Below are 24,253 nucleotides of genomic sequence, written 5' to 3' on the forward strand. Positions count from 1 at the left end.
TAAAGGATGTAATTTAAAGTCCTATTTTCAACATTTGAAAACTTACAGTACCAGGATTAGAGGCTTGTACAAATGTGAGTCTTGCCCTTATTCTAGGTTTATTGATACAGGCTTATTTTTCTGGATTAATAATCTAAGATTTTCAAGTAAAGGAAGGTATAACTGTAATTCTAAGAGTATAATTTACTTGGCTAAGTGTAAGCAGTGCCCAGTTTTTTATATAGGAAAAACTGATAGAAGGTTGAGAGACTGGGTGTATGAGTACCACTATGGAGTTAAAAACAAGAAGGTTGAAAATGAGCTAGCAAAACATGTGGCCATGAATCCTGACCATAGTTTTACATTCCAGGTTATAGACCAAATAGGTGTTACTACTAGGGGGGGGTCATATTCCTTTATGGTTAGAAATATGTGAATTATTATGGCAGCTTAAGGTAGATGCCAGGTATCAATGATGTTTGCTCCATATCTTGAAATTAAGGAGCTTAATGAGATAGTTAATTTGGGTTAAAAATATGCTAATATTCAGTGTTTAAGTATAATGTATTTTATTATTATTATTTTTTTTTGTGTGTCTCTAAATGATTTGTAGGATTGTATTTTACTATGTGTATTATTTTATGTTAAGGGAGTTCTCTGATACGTGTGGAAAGGTTTTTACTTTTTCACCTTTTCATTAATTGATTTTTTTTACCAATTTACAATCATGTGACTAATACAGATTGTATTTAAGAATAACTTGTGTTACATTTAAATTATGTCTGAAGAAGTACTGACACTGTTTCTGTACGAAAGTGCTTACATTATTAAATTTTACTTTAGAGTTATTTTTCTGAGTTATTTTTTTGTGTACCGCTGATTTTTGGTTTCTTTTTTGTTTTTAGTAGTTTGTTTTTTCGTTTGGATACATTTCTCAAATGTGCGTACAAAATAAAGGCCTCAAAGCAGCACAGAATGGTACTGGAATTATCATAATAAAAATGAGCTAATTTTGACAGAATTATAATACACATTCACACAAGAACTGTACATAATGACTCTCTTAAAATGTTCACTACAGCTTGAGATCTTTAGAACAGGTTTTCAAAGGGAATTATAAATCAATTGAAAGAAATTACTTTTATTGTACAGGCAGCACAGAGGTTATATAAGCAGAATAACGGAATAACATAATAGGGAAGACAATCTGAGAATAGAGTCGTATGATAAGATTGCCACATATCAAATAATCTAAATCTGTTATTAAACATAAACAGCATGTAATTTTGGTAAATATGATACTTGTATGTTCCTTACACATATAGAAACTGTACACTGGTATAGCTTTGCATCACACTTTTTGTGGTATGAACTAGCTTATTCATATGTTTTACCTTATCTGCACAAACTCTGGAAGTAGATTGTAGATCTACTTTTACATTTTTTTTTACTTCTTTCCTATTCTTGTTGTCCTCCACTGACCATGAGCTCTTCTTAACTAGTCAGTTAACAGGGTCATTCATCCTCCTTTGGCCATTAGAGGTGAAGGTCACATTGACTGGAGAGACAGATGGACAGAATAACCCATACATCAGTTCCAGGTATGCTGCTGGAGCTAAAGACCTAAGAGGCGAATGTTCCCCTTCATGGTGATGTGCCTTTCTGGGGCCCCTAACCTCATGGAGCATGCAATGGAGTACTACAAATCCATGCTCTGCCTACATGATAGAACATCAGTTTCACCATGGCCCTGCCCCTTCTTGATCTAATGTGTGCTCTTTCATGCTTTCTGGACTGACATCATGACAGCTACACTCTTCTCTGACATATCATCTCCATCCCTCCCATCTGAGAGAGATAGAGATATAAGTAGGCAAAGCCCCTTCATTCCTCGTCCTTTCTTCATTGGCTCCTCCAGTGCTGGGGCCACTAATTGAACCAATCACTTGGGTCATAGACAGGGCCCCCTCCCTCTGCTTTGGTCTTTGTGAGAATGGTCTCTACTTCTCTGTTAACACTGTAATTAACTCAGTGATTTAGATATTAAATGCTTTGTGATGGCAGATGATTACTGTTTAACTCATTCACTCCAGTACAACTATTTTGAGTATGTACCTTTAACTCTTAGTGGGTGTGGCCTGAGCCTTTAACTAGTAGGCACACAGATCCATATGCAGTATGTCTTTGCAAAGTCCCTTTGCACACCTTTGGAAAAAACAAAGTACCCACAAACTACCACATAGGTGGTAGTCCCCTAAATATGGAAGATGTAATAAGGGATCTGGGGACCCAAGTAGATAGTAATCTCAACTTTGGTAATCACATTGCCAAAGTGGTTAGAAAATTATTTTACGTGGCCCACCTAATCACAAAAGGGTTCGCATCCAGATCAAAAGAAGTCATTGTACCCCTCTACTCATCACTCATCAGTCCCATCATAGAATACAATGCCCCATTTGGGATGTACCTTACAAGGCACCTGCAACAGCTGGAAAGACCACAGAATCTAAAAGTATATTTCAACAATAGTATTGAATGTCAAACTGGGGTAAATAGGATGTTCACGAAACCAAGTCTATTCAACCCACCCATGAATGATGAAATCATGTATTTTGAAAGGAGAAGTGAATATGACATGAGAACATTTTATAAGAAATACAAATATAATAAACATGTTAACATCACAACAATTGAAAAACAATTACTTAAAGACATAAAAATGATCCAAAATTAAGAATTATGAGGCCTGATAAAGGTAATGGTATAGTCATATTGGACTATAATGATTATAGTTTATATATGACTAACATGTTAATGAGCAATACATATGTAGAAATAAGTAGAAATCAAGTGCATATAGCTTATAAAAGAATTGAAACAATGTTAGAAGACATGTTATACCAAGGGGGTATCACTGAAAAAGAATATGAATTTTACTGAAATGAACATCCAGTAATCAGTGGTATCTTGAATACCAAAAATACACAAAGGCCTTGACAATTTGGAATTTAGGCCCATAGTAGATGGACATAGAAGTGTTACATGCAATATAAGTATGTATTTGGATCATTTTTTTAAGGAAAGTATGAAATGTTTCAGTTATATAACTAGAGATTCATGGGATTTTTTGAGTAGACTTAATAAAATAATTATGAAGAGAGAATATGTTTTCATTACAATAGATGTTGTAAATTTATTTACCACAATTCCTCATGATGTAGGCCTTTTATGGCTGGAAGAACAATTATTTGCGACGAAACTTTATGAACAAGATCAAATTAATATATTAATAAATCTAATGGAAATAGTACTTAACAACAATTATATATTTTTTGAAGGCAGTTATTTCCAACAAATAAGTGGGGTAGCCATGGGGGCACCTTGTGCCCCCATGTATGCAAACTTAATAATGAGTTATTGGGAAAATAACTATTTATTTACAACAGAGTTTCGTGACCATCTAATTATGTATACCAGATATTTGGATGACATTTTTATCATATGGGATCAAGATAAAAATACAAATCAAAATACACTGGAAAAATTTTTAGAATACATTAATAACACAGTAAAATTTTTGAAATTTACTTATAATGTCCAAGAAAATAAAATCAACTATTTGGATGTAGATATAACACATGATAAAGAAACAAATATTTTGAAAACACAAATACATAGAAAACCTACTTTTTCAAATTCGTACTTGCACTATGACAGCTGGCACCCTGGCCATCAGAAAAAAGCCATAGTTAAGGGGCAGATGGTCAGGGCAGCCAGGATGGTCAGTGAAGAAGTAGACTTTATAGAAGAAATGAAATACATCATGCAATTATTTATGAATAGGGGATACCCAGAACAATTTTGTGTTGAAATATTTAATGAAGTAACAAATAAAAGAAAAAATGGAATATATACGGCAATTTTAAAAACAGGTTCAATTAATAAAATATCAATTAAAAATGAAGATACAATGGATAAACATGGTTACAACAACATCTCATTATATATCATTAAATTTGACGATTGTTCCAAAGAAATAGAACATATTATTAAGAGAAACTGGGACTTTTTTGTCAATGATAAAATTGGGAGACAAACATTTAATGGAACAATAAAATTCGTATATAAGAAGAGTCCTTCTTTCAAAAATATATTAGAAAATAAATGACATATTGAAAAATACACAAGTGCAAAAGAAGGAAACTTTAGATGTGGGACATGTAGTACATGTAGTTATATTTATGAAACAGGTACTAATATTAGGATCAACGAATGCAATATTAGGATAAATGGACATTATAATTGTCATACAATAAATCTAGTATATATAGCTTTGTGTCAGCAATGTAAAGCCTTATGCGTGGGAAAAACAAAGAGGAAATTTAGAGAACGAATCAAAGAACATTTATTAGATATACAGCATCACAAAAATAGTAATGCTTTAGCAAGACACATTATAGAATATAATGATCATAAATTCAAATTTATGGTTGTTAATCAAATAAAACAGGATTTACAAGGAAGGATAACTATGTATCACTTGGATATGGAAGAACTTAAATGGCAAATACAACTTAATTCATGTATACCTCCGGGTATAAATGAATATATGACCATTATGCCATTATTAAAACTGAATAGAATATACAATAAATGATACATGTTATCATATACCATATCAAATTATAACTATTTTTATTTAATACATTAATTATAATATAATATGATTAATTTAAAGATTAGAATAATTTATGGTATAAAATATCAACACATTTGATTTAACAACTATTAGATTGCATACTATATGTACACAATAATATATATACATCATTTGCATTTAAATAAGAATTGTATATTATATATCCCATTATAATATGATCAGGTATATTGGTTGTGATCATGCACACTAGTAGTACATTTTTTATTAAATTTTATTTTATATAATTGTATATAAAATATTCATAAAGAATATTTAATAATAATTAGGTTCCAGCTGAGTATATTTACAATTGTACAGGTATAAAGTATTATTAATACATATTGGATAAATCAATTATTAAATATGGTCCTATATATGTATTTATAAAAATAAGTAGTTTTATAAATTTACAAATAGACTATTTGGATACTTTATAAGTAGTTTTAAGTGTATTAATGCATAATTATTTTGGTATATGTTTATATGAGGTAGAGATGAATGAATATGTTGTGCATTTAAACATGATGAATTTTTTAAAACAATGCCATTTTCTTTTTAAGAATTTAAGGCGGGAAATTAGGCTATTAATTGAATGATTATTGAATAATCAACAATGTATAAAATGAGTGAGTTGCAATGATAGTATGTATTCTGAAGAAGTTCGGAAGGACGAAACCTAGGTCAATAAAGCAGTGTTTGTTACAGAGTTCGTGTTGTGGCTTTTTGCAGTTGGTTGGTACCTGAAAGTTTTGTTTTGGAGCCTGTTTTCATCTCCTCATTGGCATCGGCCTCACCTTGCTTTCTACAACAAGTTGCAGTTAAGTTTTGGTTACTGGTTTTATGGCAAGCGAGAGTGGTCCGGTAGATGTCGGGAGTATGTTACAGCATATTCAAGCAACATTACAAGAACATTCGGGTCTTATACAGCAATTGCTAACTAGAGATACGGTGAATTCCACGCAAGCAGGGAACAGTTTGGGGTTCCCATTGACACAACCAACGCCACCCAATTCAAACATTCAAGGTAATTTTGAATATGGCAATAAAGAACAAACTGTCAAAGATGTAAGCAGCTGGAAAAATAACAAGTACAATTTTTTAAATGGTTCTACTAAACACACTACAACAGTAGAAGCCATACAAAATATACAACCAATGCAAGATATGCTTAAAATATTTGAGAAAAAACTGTTTAAACTAAAACGGACACAATTAGAAAATAGTTATTTGTTGCGGAATATCGAATTGGGAATCATTCCCAAAGGTTTACGGCTTTGGAGGTATCCAAACGGCTGTGAACACAATGAGAATATGCTTAATGATTTACATGCATTTTTCGACAACTGTGGCATCCGATTGATGGAAATCATAGTTAAATATAATGACATTAAAATATCAGAATTATTTATTCAATTAGAAGAACTTAACGGCAATATATCTAAAGACCTTTTATTTGAGCATGTTTACGACCAGTACACACACATCATCTCAGATGTAACAACATGCTGTGATAATATTTTTCGGAAGAAATGTCACAAAATCCAACGGGACCTTCAAAGATATGCAAAACACCAAGCATATCCTAAATCGTTTAATCCACATAGTAGAAACCATAGCAACGCTCAAACACAGCAAAATTTGGCCACAGCTGATGACGTCAATCCGCCGTTTGAGGGTGATGACGACAACAACTACACAGAAGGCGAGGAGAGTACGGAAGAAGGCGTAAGGCGTTCGGATCGTTTGAGGAACCACAACAAAGTGAATAACCAGCAAGAATCTCATAAAACAGGCACCAGACCTAAACAGACTTTTTTGGGACTTACTGCGGGCAAAAAACGGAGAATGTAAATCACATAACTGGTGGAACAGCGGGAACACAGACACAAATGGTTCCTACCATAGAACCTCATATACTTTCTCCATTGGTTTGTCCGGAACATCACCACTACATCGTGAGTAAGCTCCGTACAAACTTTAATGTTTTGTCTCCTTGTATAAAGGATAATCACATCATATCCACGACTTCTTCCGATGTTTATATACCTGACACGTATGTGATAAATGACAACAGTAGTATGCATGATAATGATAATAATTGTTATTCAAATATTCAACTGCTTCAAGATAAAAATGATAAAGAGCATGATAACATATTATTAGAATTAAGCACATATCAGTACAATGAAGATGAGATAAGCAATGATGTGTATAATGAAAAAGATAACAATGGAGAAGTGTATGTATCAGAATGTTCAAGTGATCAAAGTTATTTAGTTAATTTTTATATAGATCACAATCCAGACAAATATATAACTAAGAGTGACAACAGTATGCAACCACAAGATGTTAATACAGAAGTATGTTCGAATATAGATCTAGTAGTAGAACACAATGAGCATTTTTTAAGTAATCCACATGTTATAATGAATAGAAAGCAAGATTATAAAATATATAATTATTCTTCAAAGGAGATAACAGCAGAACATGCTGATTTATTTTCAAAAGGACTTAGTTATGTCCCATGTATAAAAGGCAATATGGTAGAATCTATATTAGATTTAAAGTTATTTTCAAGAAAATTTAATCTAAAAGTATATTTCAACAATAGTATTGAATGTCAAACTGGGGTAAATAGGATGTTCACGAAACCAAGTCTATTCAACCCACCCATGAATGATGAAATCATGTATTTTGAAAGGAGAAGTGAATATGACATGAGAACATTTTATAAGAAATACAAATATAATAAACGTGTTAACATCACAACAATTGAAAAACAATTACTTAAAGACATAAAAAATGATCCAAAATTAAGAATTATGAGGCCTGATAAAGGTAATGGTATAGTCATATTGGACTATAATGATTATAGTTTATATATGACTAACATGTTAATGAGCAATACATATGTAGAAATAAGTAGAAATCAAGTGCATATAGCTTATAAAAGAATTGAAACAATGTTAGAAGACATGTTATACCAAGGGGGTATCACTGAAAAAGAATATGATTTTTTACGAAATGAACATCCAGTAATCAGTGGTATCTTCGGAATACCAAAAATACACAAAGGCCTTGACAATTTGGAATTTAGGCCCATAGTAGATGGACATAGAAGTGTTACATGCAATATAAGTATGTATTTGGATCATTTTTTTAAGGAAAGTATGAAATGTTTCAGTTATATAACTAGTGATTCATGGGATTTTTTGAGTAGACTTAATAAAATAATTATGAAGAGAGAATATGTTTTCATTACAATAGATGTTGTAAATTTATTTACCACAATTCCTCATGATGTAGGCCTTTTATGGCTGGAAGAACAATTATTTGCGACGAAACTTTATGAACAAGATCAAATTAATATATTAATAAATCTAATGGAAATAGTACTTAACAACAATTATATATTTTTTGAAGGCAGTTATTTCCAACAAATAAGTGGGGTAGCCATGGGGGCACCTTGTGCCCCCATGTATGCAAACTTAATAATGAGTTATTGGGAAAATAACTATTTATTTACAACAGAGTTTCGTGACCATCTAATTATGTATACCAGATATTTGGATGACATTTTTATCATATGGGATCAAGATAAAAATACAAATCAAAATACATTGGAAAAATTTTTAGAATACATTAATAACACAGTAAAATTTTTGAAATTTACTTATAATGTCCAAGAAAATAAAATCAACTATTTGGATGTAGATATAACACATGATAAAGAAACAAATATTTTGAAAACACAAATACATAGAAAACCTACTTTTTCAAATGCGTACTTGCACTATGACAGCTGGCACCCTGGCCATCAGAAAAAAGCCATAGTTAAGGGGCAGATGGTCAGGGCAGCCAGGATGGTCAGTGAAGAAGTAGACTTTATAGAAGAAATGAAATACATCATGCAATTATTTATGAATAGGGGATACCCAGAACAATTTTGTGTTGAAATATTTAATGAAGTAACAAATAAAAGAAAAAATGGAATATATACGGCAATTTTAAAAACAGGTTTGATTAATAAAATATCAATTAATAATGAAGATACAATGGATAAACATGGTTACAACAACATCCCATTATATATTATTAAATTTGACGATTGTTCCAAAGAAATAGAACATATTATTAAGAGAAACTGGGACTTTTTTGTCAATGATAAAATTGGGAGACAAACATTTAATGGAACAATAAAATTCGTATATAAGAAGAGTCCTTCTTTCAAAAATATATTAGAAAATAAAAGACATATTGAAAAATACACAAGTGCAAAAGAAGGAAACTTTAGATGTGGGACATGTAGTACATGTAGTTATATTTATGAAACAGGTACTAATATTAGGATCAACGAATGCAATATTAGGATAAATGGACATTATAATTGTCATACAATAAATCTAGTATATATAGCTTTGTGTCAGCAATGTAAAGCCTTTTACGTGGGAAAAACAAAGAGGAAATTTAGAGAATGAATCAAAGAACATTTATTAGATATACAGCATCACAAAAATAGTAATGCTTTAGCAAGACACATTATAGAATATAATGATCATAAATTCAAATTTATGGTTGTTAATCAAATAAAACAGGATTTACAAGGAAGGATAACTATGTATCACTTGGATATGGAAGAACTTAAATGGCAAATACAACTTAATTCATGTATACCTCCGGGTATAAATGAATATATGACCATTATGCCATTATTAAAACTGAATAGAATATACAATAAATGATACATGTTATCATATACCATATCAAATTATAACTATTTTTATTTAATACATTAATTATAATATAATATGATTAATTTAAAGATTAGAATAATTTATGGTATAAAATATCAACACATTTGATTTAACAACTATTAGATTGCATACTATATGTACACAATAATATATATACATCATTTGCATTTAAATAAGAATTGTATATTATATATCCCATTATAATATGATCAGGTATATTGGTTGTGATCATGCACACTAGTAGTACATTTTTTATTAAATTTTATTTTATATAATTGTATATAAAATATTCATAAAGAATATTTAATAATAATTAGGTTCCAGCTGAGTATATTTACAATTGTACAGGTATAAAGTATTATTAATACATATTGGATAAATCAATTATTAAATATGGTCCTATATATGTATTTATAAAAATAAGTAGTTTTATAAATTTACAAATAGACTATTTGGATACTTTATAAGTAGTTTTTAAGTGTATTAATGCATAATTATTTTGGTATATGTTTATATGAGGTAGAGATGAATGAATATGTTGTGCATTTAAACATGATGAATTTTTTAAAACAATGCCATTTCCTTTTTAAGAATTTAAGGCGGGAAATTAGGCTATTAATTGAATGATTATTGAATAATCAACAATGTATAAAATGAGTGAGTTGCAATGATAGTATGTATTCTGAAGAAGTTCGGAAGGACGAAACCTAGGTCAATAAAGCAGTGTTTGTTACAGAGTTCGTGTTGTGGCTTTTTGCAGTTGGTTGGTACCTGAAAGTTTTGTTTTGGAGCCTGTTTTCATCTCCTCATTGGCATCGGCCTCACCTTGCTTTCTACAACAAAGACCACAGACGTACCTCACCAAGAGGATCACTGGCCTCAAACAATTGCCCTATGCAGCTCAACTGAAGAAATTACAGCTGTACTCGGTTGCATACCGCCTACTCAGAGGTGATCTCTGCCTGGCATACAAGGCCATGTCCAACCCAGAATTGATGGACATGCTCCACCTAAAGAAAACCTTATCCCTGTGAGCCACACATTCTAGGGATCTAAACCTCACCACAACAATAAATAGGACATGCTGGAGGAATAGATTCCTGTCCCAGAGACTTCCCATGCTTTGGAACAAGATCCCAATCTACATCAGGCAGAGCTCCTCGCAAACACTCTTCAAAAGAAATCTTGACGAGTGGATAGGAAAGAGAAAGTTTACCTCGGGGATCACTTCAGTGGCTCTGCTGGACAGAGGCATAGGGAACTAATCTAAGGGGGCAGCAAAAGCCAACACATTCTGGCAAGGCTTATAAATGCCTTCGGGTAGATAGCCTATTACCTACCTATGAACCTATGAACCTAACTAGCCTAATGGCTTGGAGCAAGGCATCAGCCCATACTTGTGATAGCTGAGGATCATTTAGTGGCATGGGTGTTAGATGGCCACTGGGGAGAGGAAGAGGTTGTGGCCATTAACCTGCATGCCGATCCTGCAGAAGGGATTATATCACTTATGCAGAAACCCCCGAGGGATACCTGAATGAAGCTGGAAAAATAGAGATTTCCCATTAAGTTGAAGTATCCTGAAAATTGCCCAGGCACGCTGATGTATATGTAACTTGAAGACCAACAGACAGCAAAGTCATGATTTGTGAAGACACAATGGCTATATAAAGAATGTAATTTGAACTGCAGCACTAAAACATACATACAACTTGATCTCATCTATCTCTAAACCTCTACATGTGGAAAAATCTAGGTATGTCATTGTTCCTCTTTACTCAGCCTATACCAGGCTAATCATTTAGCATAATGCCCCCTTTGGCATGTATCTATCCAGACACATGCAACAACTGAATGCTCTCATAGATACCTTACTAAAAGGATTCAATGTATAAACAATACGTCCTACATGGACCAACACAAAACCCTGTGACTATACTCAGTATTCTACAAACTGCTAAGAGGTGACCTGTTTCTGGCATTCAAGGCACCCTCCGACCAAACTCTGATGGACCTACTACATATGAGCAAGTCAAATGACATCAGAAATACTTGGTCTGGGGATATAAACCTCTTCCTCAACATCAACAGAACAGTTTGGAGGGACAGGTATAGGTTGCAGGGATTACCACTACTGTGGAACAGACTCCCCATTTACGTAAAACAAAATGCATCCATGACCATATTCAAGAGCAATATGGATCTATGGATGGGGAATAGAAGATTCACTGCAGGACTGCCTTCTGTACCACTAATAGATACAGACAGCTCTTAAATGTTTTATCTGATGCATGGGCACCCTCAAATTATCTATGACAGGATCAGAGTTATTCCTACTTGGGGTAATACATAATTATTGACCATGGGATGGGTAAGGTCAATACAACATCAAATGAGATAGGCTAATTCAAGCACCAAAAACTGGCAGGCTTAAAATGAACCACAAGGGCAGCTAGCTTGGTACTTACCTATGAACTTATGAGAGGGGTGCTCTAAAATGAAGCTTGAGAGCCATTGGCGGGAACAATATAATGGAACTAAATGGAATGCGAGATTTACTTCTAGTATATATCATCATGCAGCAGAAGAGAATAATGTTTGCCACTTTTGTATTTTCAGAGAGCGATTTCATTCCCTGTCAATGGGATAAAATAAAATATCATGAAACACTGTGACTCTGTGATGGGCTTTGTCTTCCAAATCCCAATGGAGGGGACTGTGCCTTGTATAGCACTGTTTTTTTTTTTGTTTTTTTTTTTATATTATTATTACAGTTAACTCATAGGTAATTAGGTTCATAGGTAATTACTAGGCTATCACCCTGTGGGTTATTTTTTAAACCTAGTAAATTTCTTACCCAAAGGTAAGAATCAATTTCCATACCTTGTGAATGTGAGGTAAACACATTAACCAGTATACCAACCCTCAATCACCCTTATATTACCCCCTGACCACTCTGATTCTCATGGTAGAGAAAATAAATCCCCCTGCAGACATTATGTTACCCTGGCCATTTTTTTACATCAATGCCATTTTCTAAATTCATCCACATTGCAGTTTGGCAGATGTCCTACTCTGTATTGGCAGTTACAGGACCACAAACAGACCTTTGTCTATGCTGTACCCCCATATAGGCTCTGGTGTGTGTGTGTGTGTGTGTGTGTGTGTGTGTGTGTTTATATATAATATATATATATATATATATATATATATATATATATATATATATATATATATATATATATATATCCTGTCAAAAGTAAACTTTTTAAACCTGAGGAAAAGCAGGTACAGCTGATTGAAAATTAGCTGATCGAATGCACCTGCTTATATTCTGTGCAAGATCATGGTACAGAGGAGATCGGGGAATTTGCCCTTTTCCCACTGTTGTGTGATCACAGAGTTGGTATATATAATTTATATAATTACCAGGGGTATGAGGGGGGTGTAACCCCCCATATCAGGAGAGTGTGTGTGTGGGGGGTTAGTCCCACTGCAAAAGCAATTTTTTTGCTGTTAAATTTTCAGCAAGCATCTGTTCGACTAATTGTGTCTGATCTGTTGTCCTTTGATGTTTTGAATTTTCACTGTATTAACATACACACATACACACACATACACATGTATATATATATATATATATATATATATATATATATATATATATATATATGTATATATATATATATATATATAATTTGCAAGGTTGCATTAAACAAGTGATCCCTTTCTTCAGAATATATCACTAATGAATCACGTGTTTTCTTTTGCTTCCAAATGGGTAGACTGGAATGTTATTGACAGCAGTACGCCATGTTTCCTTACTTTTGTCACTTTCTAATTAGCAGAATGTTACATTTTATAGAATGAATACTACTATTTTTGAGAAAGTATAATCCATTTTGCTCTGCTTTAGACAGTGCAACAATTCCTATTTTGTATACCACTACAGTTGAGAAAATCTACCGATGACCATGCTCCAGCTTCTATTTCCACAAAACAATAGCTTTTCTATTCTCTTGCAGACATTGCTTATCATTTTAAAATATAACCCAGCCACTGGGGATACACAAGCTAGTGCATTTCTTTGTGCCGGTCCCAAGCCCGGATAAATGGAGAGGGTTGCATCAGTAAGGGCATCCGGCATAAAACTTTGCCAAAACATTTTCATGCAGACACCAAGAAAAATTTTTATACCAGATCGGTCGAGGCCCAGGTTAACAAGACCGCCACCAGTACTGTTAGCCTACAGGGTGCTGGCGGAAATTGGGCTACTGTTGGCCGAAGGAGGAGAAAAGGTGGAAGACATGGCTAAAGGCAGGAAGAGAGGAGAAAGGCTAGGACTGTGGTAGTGAGGGTCGGAACTTTGAATGTTGGCAGTATGACTGGTATAGGGAGAGAGCTAGCTGATATGATGGACAGAAGGAAGGTTGGTATATTGTGTGTGCAAGAGACCAGATGGAAGGGGAGTAAGGCTAGGTGTATCGGAGGTGGGTTCAAATTGTTTTATGATGGTGTGGATGGGAGGAGAAATGGCGTAGGAGTTATTCTGAAGGAACGGTATGCTGAGAGTGTTTTGGAGGTGAAAAGAGTGTCGGATAGAGTGATGTTTATGAAGCTGGAAATTGATGGTGTAATGATGAATGTTGTTAGTGCATATGCTCCACAAGTTGGGTGTGCAATGGATTAGAAAGAAAAATTTGGGAGTGAATTGGATGAAGTGGTGATGACTGTTCCCAAGGGTGAGAGAGTGGTGATTGGAGCAGATTTCAATGGGCATGTTGGTGAAGGGAACAGAGGGGATGAGGAAGTGATGGGTAGGTATGGTGTTAAACAAAGGAATGCAGAAGGTCAGATGGTAGTGGATTTTGCGAAAAGGATGGACATGGCTGTGGTGAATACATATTTTAACAAGAGGAAGGAGCATAGGGTGACATACAAGAGTGGAGGAAGATGCACACAGGTGGATTATATCTTATGTAGGAGGGCAAGTTTGAAGGAGATTGGAGACTGTAAAGTGGTGACCGGAGAAAGTGTAGTTAGGCAGTATAGGATGGTGGTTTGTAGGATGACACTGGTGATCAAGAAAAGGAGGAGGAGTGTGAGGGCAGCACCAAGGATCAAGTGGTGGAAATTGAAAAAGGGTAATTGTGAGGTGGAGTTCAGGGATGAATTAAGGCAGGCACTAGGTGGCAGTGAAGAGTTACTAAATAGCTGGGTAACTACAGCAGAGCTAGTAAGGGAGACGGCTAGAAAGGTGCTTGGTAAAACATCTGGACAGAGGAAGGACGACAAGGAGACATGGAGGTGGAATGAGGAAGTACAGGAGAGTATACAGAGAAAGAGGTTGGCAAAGAAGAAGTGGGATTGTCAGAGAGATGAAGAAAGTAGACAGGAGTATAAGGAGATGAGGCGCATGGCAAAGAGAGAGGTGGCGAAGGCTAAGGATAAGGCATATGAAGAGTTGTATGAAAGGTTGGACACTAAGGAGGGAGAAAAGGACCTGTACAGATTGGCTAGACAGAGGGACCGAGCTAGGAAAGATGTGCAGCAGGTAAAGGTGATAAAGGATAATGAAGGAAACATACTCCCAAGTGAGGAGAGTGTGTTGAGGAGATGGAAAAAGTAATTTGAGGGGTTGATGAATGAAGAGAATGAGAGGGAGAGAAGGTTGGATGATGTAGGGATATTGAATCATGAAGTACAATGGATTAGCAAGGAGGAAGTAAAGATAACTATGAAGAGAATGAAGAATGGAAAGGCTGTTGGCCCAGATGACATACCTGTGGAAGCATGGAGGTGTTTAGGTGAAATGGCAGTGGAGTTTTTAACCAGATTGTTTAATGAAATCTTGGAACGTGAGAGGATGCCTGAGGAATGGAGAAAAAGTGTTTTGGTACTGATTTTTAAGAATAAGGGTGATGTGCAGAGCTGTAGTAACTACAAAGGGATTAAAGTGATCAATCACAGCATGAAGTTATGGGAAAGAGTAGTGGAAGCAAGGTTAAGAACGGACATGATGATTAGTGATCAGCAGTATGGTTTCATGCCAAGAAAGAGCACTACAGATGCAATCTTTGCTCTGAGAGTGTTGATGGAGAAGTACAGAGAATGTCAGAAGGAGTTGTATTGTGTTTTTGTAGACTTAGAGAAAGCATATGACAGGGTGCCTAGAGAGGAGTTGTGGTATTGTATGAAGAAGTCAGGAGTGTCAGAAAAGTTATGTACGAGGGTAGTGTGACAGCGGTGAGGTCTGCGGTGGGAGTGACGGATGCGTTTAAGGTGGAGTTGGGGGTTACATCAAGGATCAGCTCTGAGCCCTTTCTTATTTGCAATGGTGATGGACAGGTTGACAGACGAGATCAGACAGGAGTCCCCATGGACTATGATATTTGCAGATGACATTGTGTTCTGTAATGAGAGTAGGGAACAGGTGGAGGAGACCCTGGAGAGATGGAGATATGCTCTAGAGAGAAGGGGAATGAAGGTCAGCAGGACTAAGACAGAATATATGTGTGTGAATGAGAAGGAGGATAGACGAATGGTGAGGATGCATGGAGTAGCAGTGGTGAAGGTGGATGAGTTTAAATACTTGGGGTCAATAGTTCAGAGTAACGGTGAGTGTGGAAGAGAGGTGAAGAAGAGAGTACAGGCAGGATGGAGTAGGTGGAGAAGAGTGTCAGGAGTGATTTGTGACAGACAAGTACCTGTAAGAGTGAAAGGGAAGGTCTACAAGAGGGTAGTGAAACCAGCTATGTTATATGGGTTGGAGACAGTGGCACTGACAAAAAGGCAGGAGTTTGAGCTGGATGTGGCAGAATTAAAGATGTTAAGATTTGCACTGGGTGTGACGAGGGTGGACAGGATTAGGAATAAATATATTAGAGGGTCAGCCCAGGTTGGAGGGTTTGGAGACAAAGCCAGAGAGGCACAATTACGATGGTTTGGACATGTGCTGAGGAGGGATGCTGAGTATATTGGGAAAAAGATGCTAAGGATGAAGCTACAGGTAACAGGAAAAGAGGAAGGCCTAAGATAAGGTTTATGGATGTGGTGAGAGAGGATATGCAGGTGGTTGGTGTGACAGAGCAAGATGCAGAGAACAAGAAGAAATGGAAGCAGGTGATCTGCTGTGGCGACCCCTAACAGGAACAGCCGAAAGAAGATATATATATATATATATATATATATATATATATATATATATATATATATATATATATATATATATATATATATATATACACAGGGTTCACGTTACTCTGTTGAATTGTCATTCTCATTGACAGAGTGAAGTGCTTTGATAATTTATACAGAATGCTCACTGTTGAGTGCAGCAATGTCAAAAAAAGAAAGAAAGATCAAGTATGTGTTACCATAGCCCCAACCTTGCACCTTACATCAGACAAACCCTTTCTGTAACACTACCTCTAACCAGATAAAGTAGTAGGGTTTTAGTTAATGGATCACCAAAGGAATCTGTTTTCCTAATGTTTTGGATTTACAGTAGCTTGAGTTTTGAAATTCTGGCATTAATCATCTGTGTTTTGATGCTTGTACATTTTGATAAATATATATATATATATATATATATATATATATATATATATATATAGGATCTTATCAGATGATCGAGTTTTCGCAAACCCGAAATTCACATGGTCGAGACCATATGATCAACTTTTTGAAAACCCGAAGCTTTTGAATGGATATTGTGGTACAGTGAGAATTGAGAAATTAATACTTTTCCCCACTGTAGTGTGTTCTCAGAGTTGGTACATATAATTTGCATGGGGTATGGGTGGTGCAAGGGGATGCACCCCCCCTGCAAAAATGTAAAAAAAAATGTGGAATTTTGTGTTTTTTTTTTTTTTTTAAGTTTGAGTTTTCGGAAACTCAATCATATGGTCTCAACCATATGAATTTCGAGTTCCTGAAAACTCGATCTTCTAACATAGACCCATATATATTATAAATATATATTTTTATATATATATATATATATATATATATATATATATATATATAGATATATATATAATATGCACACAGTTGATTATAATGTTACTGAAGAGTGGACCATCAAGGACTGCACTCCTGTGATGTTTGTACTATGAAACAACAATGTTAGAAGTCACATAGACAACATACATCAAATATCAAACCTAAATACTGCTACAGATGGAGGAATGGGTGCTAACATGGGTTCTGCAGGGGCTAAGTGCAGAAGTCCAATATAGTTAGCTCCAGCATTTTTGTTTCATCATATGATCATCTTAGTATCTTGGTCTTTGATGTTCCAGTCCTCAGTAACACCACAGTAAATAAATATGTATACAATATGTTCCCCTCTTGATTGCTGTAACCTTCTATGGTCATGGCCCACAACCCTACTATGCCCACTCTAGAGTCCCCATTTGTCTCTTGTCAGGTTTTCCTATATGTGATCCCCCTCACTGGGTGGACCTTCTGACTTCTTGGAAAGCACAGAGTTGCAGCTGCTCACTGTTAATATAAAGGAGCAAGATCTCATTTGAGGAATGAGTGAACAAAGTGGAGGACCATCATATGTCAGCGGTCAGTCAGATTATCTACCACCACTTGAACTTATAAGCATTAAAATCAGGAAATTTGTCCATTCCCTCCCCAAACTAGAGCTGTTCCATCAGCCGTTGTGCAAATACAGAGAGATCCTGCACCTTCCCTCTGGGATAGATGAGCTTACAAGCTGCCACATTATCCCATCCCCCACTTCCAACTCTTCCAGTGCTCTGAGCTCATTTCCAAACCTGATTTGCTGGTGGCATAGATGGATGCCTTGTGCTTGCACCAGCTGGCTATTATTTTAAACCATTTCAAGAAGATATATGTCCACTCATATGATTTAGTTAGCAAAACTCTATGTTATACACTCTTTTAAGTATAATTGTTCTTGATGTTGCATTTTGAAAAGTTTTGCTTTTCATGTTGGTGTTACATTTCCTGGTGAAGAAGTATCCTGCAATACTCATTAATGTACTTATACTGATACACCTCCAAGTCCTGAAATCATATGCTGAATCCTTTACTAGCTCTTGAAATGTATTTATTTATTTATTTTTTTGTTTTTTAAATCTTGTTATGCACCTCAGAAGCAGTCTAACTACTAGCAACTCTGCACGCTCTAGCTTCCTTTTCTTTTTCTTCCACTATCTCTTTGGCACAAAATTCCAGCTTGCCTGCAACCTGAGGTTGCCCCTATAGTTGGGAAAGTGACAGCAGGGACTGCACATTCAAAAGTCCAGTCAAGAAAGCTGAATTAGTGTTGGTGCATTATCACCTGTGATGGCTCCTTGGACATTCTTATGTTATATTGAGCCTAAGATGGGTGTCCACTTCTGTTAACCTGCAAAGCTTGTCAGGTCTGCCAGAACTCCTTTAGGTGGGCACACACTCCTGAGTTTCTGTCCATATGGAGCACATTTCAGGGGTTTTCCCCACAGGCTGTTCTTGCAGTCAGACACCTCCCTCATCCCAGGGTTGCACAGCTGGCATTAACCACTCACTGCCACCTCTCCCTGATCAGCTCCTCCAGTACCTGGGCTGTTACTTGAAACCAAGTCTTGTGGGCTATAGTCTGGGCTTTATCCTTCTGCACCACAGAGATGGCTGTTCATAAAATTCAGATCTTCACTCATATGAAAACTAAAAACAGATGTTTTTTTCCAGTGTATATCTAACAAGATATAACTTGGGTGACCAATGCCAGGAACCTGTATTCCATCTATCAAAAATGTTAACCGTCTTACTAGAAATGAGACCTATGTAATTGTGACAGTTTTAGCAATGCAGTAGGAGGAGATAACACAAATCACTAACCCCATTTCTAGCAGTTACAAAACAATTTAAAAGTAATCACAAAAGGGGCACATACATGCACAAACAGGAATCACAACTACCTAAAAAAAGAAGTTATGTACTCACCATAACATTCCATCTGAGTAGGTAACTTCATTTGTCTGCAACCTGTGGGTATTGGATCCATCCTCGGATCCGAGACGTCTGCTTTCCAAGCTAAAAGATCCGAGCTCTCAGCTCCTCCCCCTTACCCATATTGCCCTGCCACCTCCCTCCAGTCCTCAGATCGAGTTTGCCTAAAACAAGAAACAGACTAAGACCCTCGAAAGAGGAACACTAACCTAATGCAAGACCAGGTGAAACCCTGCATCATGGAATAACCATAAAACAGGTTGGGGGAAGGAGGGAGGTCGGTTGCAGACAAATGATGTTACCTACTCAGATGGAACGTTATGGTGAGTACATAACTTCTTTATCTGAAGTAGTTAACTTCATTTGATCAGCAACCTGTGGGACAGAGTCCCCAGCTACCTAAATCCTTGGGTGAACCTCAAGGAAGGATATTCCGGAGCACTGCGGAGCCAAATGATGCCCTACTCCTGGATATCGGATCCAACTTATAATGAGAAATGAAGGTATGAGAAGAGGACCAAGTAGCTGCTAAGCAGATGTCGTCTAGAGGTACTCTTGACCAGAATGCTGAAGAAGTAGCCATAGACCTGGTAGAATGGGCATGGACCCCCAAGGGTTCAGACTGGCCGGAGGCTAAATAAGCATGCCCGATGCATTGGGATATCCATCTGGCCAAGGTAACTTTCGTAATAGGCTTACCCATCGATGGTTTAGTGAAAGAAATAAAAAGTTGATCTGATTTACTAGTAGTAGCCATCCTGTGCAAGTAAAAATGCAATTGTCTGTGCACATCCAATAAGTGCAGTCTATATTCCCCTTTGTTCTGAAAGTTGGGGAAAAACTCAGGCAAATGAATGGATTGGTTGATATAGGATTCAGAGGCTACCTTAGGCAAGAAAGAAGGGTTAGTCCTGAGAGACACTCTGTCCTTATGGAAGACCAGATACGGGGGTTTCATGCAAAGTGCTTGAAGCTCAGATACTCTCCTGGCTGAAGTAATTGCAATCAGGAAGGCCATTTTCCAAGATAAATATTTTAACTCAACCGAAGCAGCCAGTTCAAAGGGTGGGCCAGTCAAGGCCTGAAGAAACAAGGTTAAGTCCCAAGGTGGAACCGGATTCCTGACAAGAGGTTTCAACAGAAAAGTGCCCTTCAAAACGGTTTTGCATATATTAGCAGATGCTAAGGGGTCAAGGTTATCCCCAATGTGGAAATAGGAAATAGCTGCCATTTGGACTTTGACTGTAGAAGCACTAGCTCCTTGGTAAAAGATATGGGACAAGAATTCAAGAACCATTGGGATGGGAGCAGTAAAAGGATCTATATCTTTATTTTTGGCCCAGATGGAAAAACGCTTTCATTTACTTCTGTAGATATTTCTAGTAGAAGGTTTATACGCTGCTACCAGAATAGATTTTATGGGAGATGAGATACCAGGAGTCCTTGCGATTACTGGAACTGGATCAACCAAGCCGTGAGCTTGAGATCACCCAGGTTTGGGGGCTGTAATCCCGCAGGATGAGAGATCAAATCCGGAATGGGATCTAAGATCCAAATAGGAACTACACTGTGAGACCGCAGGTAAGGGAACCAGATCTGGCGAAGCCAGAATGGTGCTATGAGGATTATTTTGCTCCCCAACCAATGAGCTTTCTCCAGAAATTTTGTCATCAGCGGAAGAGGAGGATAAGCATACAGGAGACCGGGGGGCCAAGCATGCACCAGGGCATCTCTGGGGCTCTCCCCTGTTGGGGGAATCAGAGCAAAAAACACGCTGCATTTTGTGTTTGAAGGAGAAGCAAAAAGATCGCAGCAAGGTTGACCCCATCTGAGGAAGATCTGATTCGCTACTGATGGGTTTAGAGACCACTCGTAAGGTTTGAGGATTGAGTGACTCAGCTTGTCCACTACAATGTTGGACCGACCCGGAATGTGTGTTGCTATCAGAAAGTGGTTGGTGGAAATCGCCCATTCCCAAACTCTCATAACCTCTCGACAAAGAGGGTAAGATCTGGTTCCTCCCTGTTTGTTGATATACCAGACTACTGCCATGTTGTCTGTCTGAATTGCAATAGTCCCCAGAGGAAGAAGGTCTTGAAGGGCTTGCAACGCTAGAAGCACCACCCTCATCTCCAGGACATTGATATGCAGAACGGTCTCTAAGGGAGTCCACATGCCTTGGACGGTTCTGCCCATAGAATGCCCCCCCCCACCCGAGGCGAGAAGCGTCCGTGGTCAGCGTGGCTTGGGGCTGAGGCATCACAAATGGTCTCCCCTCCTGCAGCTCTCGGGAATGGAGCCACCAAAGAAGGGAGTTCCTGCAAACCCTGCTCAGGGGAACTGGAGACTCCAATGGGTGGAGTAGGAGAGACCATTGAACCTGAAGAGTCCATTGTAGAATTCTCATATGCAATCTTGCTAAAGGTGACAGGCTTATGGCTGCTGCCATGGAGCCCAGGGCTCTCAGGACCAACTCTGCAGGTGGGGCTGGAGACTGTAGGAGCACCATTACGTGTAGTGACAAGTTGCGCAACCTGTCCGTTGTTAGAAAGGCTTTGGCTTGGTGCATATTTATCCTGGCCCCTATAAAATCCAGAACTTGCACAGGATGAAGAGACGACTTCTGAAAATTTATAGTAATGCCTAGGTGCTGGGCCATGGCTAGGGAATAATCCCTGGCGGAGCAAAGCAGATGCATGGTGGGGGCGGTGAGGAGCCAATCGTCCAGGTACGGAAAGACCTGAATTCCCTGAAGTCTTAGGTGGGCTGCTACAACTGCCATGACCTTGGTGAACACCCTGGGGGCTGTGGTGAGGCTGAATGGGAAAATCCTGAACTGAAAGTGACTGGCTCCTAGCCGAAAGCGGAGAAACCTCCTGGACAGTCTGTCCATGAGAATGTGGTAGTATGCATCCTTGAGGTCCATGGAGCACATCCAGTCATTCTCCTGTAAGAGAGGGAGAATAGATTGCAGAGTGACCATCCAGAATTTCTCTTTGGCAATGAACAGGTTTAGAGATGACAGGTCCAGAACTGGCCTTAAGTCCCCTGTCTTTTTTAGCACCAAAAAGAACATGGAGTGATTGCCTAATCCGGACTGCTCTGGGGGGGTCGTGCTGGATGGCCCGTTTTTCTAGCAACTTCGAAATTTCTGAAGCCGCCACCTCCCTTTGATCGGGTGGGACATCGGGAAGGTGCTTCATTAGAGGGGGGAAGATGCAGAAAGGGAATAGTGTAACCTCTGGATATTATTCGGAGCACCTAACGATCTGTAGTAATGGACTCCCAACTTTGTAGGTGCTCCGAAAAACGTCCCCTGACTGTCTCCAGAGAGGGACAGCCGGGCAAGCCCTCAGGGCTGCTGTGTGGGTTGGTCTGAGAAAGGCTCTCTGGACCCGAAATTCTTCGCCCCCCCCGCCTCTGGGCCGGCGTCGGCCTTGTCCTCCTCTACCTCTGAAGGACGAGGGGTCCAGAGTGGGACAGGACTGCTGGGACTTCCGGAACCACATCTTCTTCTGTCCTCTCTGGTTCCTTGAGAAGTACCTTTGAGGATTAGAGAAGCGGATCCTGACGGCAGACAGCGTCTTCCCATCTTTCTCACTCTGGAGCAACGTGTCACAGACGGTTTTGCCAAATAGCATAGAACCATCAAAGGGAGCGTTCGCGAAGGACGCCTTGAAGGGTTCTGCAAAGTCGCAAAGGCAAAGCCAGGCGTGGCGCCGTAAGGCAACCCCTGCTCCGCTAGCTCTAGCCGCTCCCTCCGTGGCATGGGAGACAAGCCGCATGGAAGTGTTAGAAATTGACTTTAGAATGGCCGTGCGAGCCGAGAAGGTCCGTTTGTCCTCGGCCACCATGGACTCTGGAGGAGCTCTAGCGTATTCCTTTATCAAGTCCCGCTGGAGCCTGATGACATGTGCCAGGTAATTCAGCGCCCTTATGGAAAAGGTAGTTGAAGCAAACATCCGCTTTCCAATATGGTACATCGTCCAAGATTCCTTATCAGGAGGATGGACCGAGGAACTTTCCTGTGCTAGTTCCTTCTTAGTGGCAGCTGCCACCACCATGGCATCTACTGGGGACCCTTTATTCCATGCCTGTCTGTCAGAAGAGGGACTGAGTATTTTGTCTGGTCTTTTAGGGATTGGCTCCATGGTGTCCGGCTCCTTCTAAGCCCTGGTAGTAATCAAGTCTACCAGGGGATCAGCCAGGGGGGACACCCAAGAGGTAGACGGGCCTGCATCAAATGCCTCCAGAAACACAGACTCATCAGAGGAAGGTTTTTGGGCAGACCACCCCCCTCTGATACGTAGCATTTCCATAATGTCTCCAAAGGAGACGTCTTCAGGGATTGACATTGGGGAACCTTCCCCTTCCTCTAAGTCCGTGTCCTCCATGAGGGACTCAGGGGAGTCCATGTGCCTCCTTTTGCACTTTCGTTTGTGAGGCACCTCCTCGGAGGGACTGTCCAAGGAGGTCTCACCAACGGGGTCTTGTTCCCCTACGGGAACCAACTGGAGCGCCGACACAGGCTGTCCCTGGGGCCGGACGATGGAAGATAGGCCTAAATGAATGGGAGTGACAAGTGGATCCATAGCCCAGACCGGGGACCTGGAACTTCTCGACAGAACCCTCTCCACTATGTCAAAAGCCGAGGGCGAACCACTCTCCCCTGGCTCTGAGAGCAGCTCCCTCGGCTCCGACGCAAGGACCGGTGTCGGAGCCGATGCGATCGGACCCGAAAGGGGAGTGTGCTCCGACCAAAAAGGAGCTAAAGACACACTCACCCCTGTGGATCCAAAGCTCGGCTCTCGGCCCTGAGAGCTCGGATCCAACACACTTGACGGTACTGTCG

General features: G+C 38.4%; 1 protein-coding gene across 1 annotated transcript in view; it reads left to right on the forward strand.

The window, feature by feature from the left end:
• Nucleotides 1-24,253, forward strand: part of KALRN (kalirin RhoGEF kinase) — a 4,346,166-nt gene that overhangs the window by 4,175,138 nt on the left and 146,775 nt on the right. The window lies entirely within an intron of this gene.

This window comes from Protopterus annectens, chromosome 6.part0, assembly GCF_019279795.1.
Source record: "Protopterus annectens isolate FY-2018-M chromosome 6.part0, PAN1.0, whole genome shotgun sequence".
NCBI classification, from domain to species: domain Eukaryota; kingdom Metazoa; phylum Chordata; order Ceratodontiformes; family Protopteridae; genus Protopterus; species Protopterus annectens.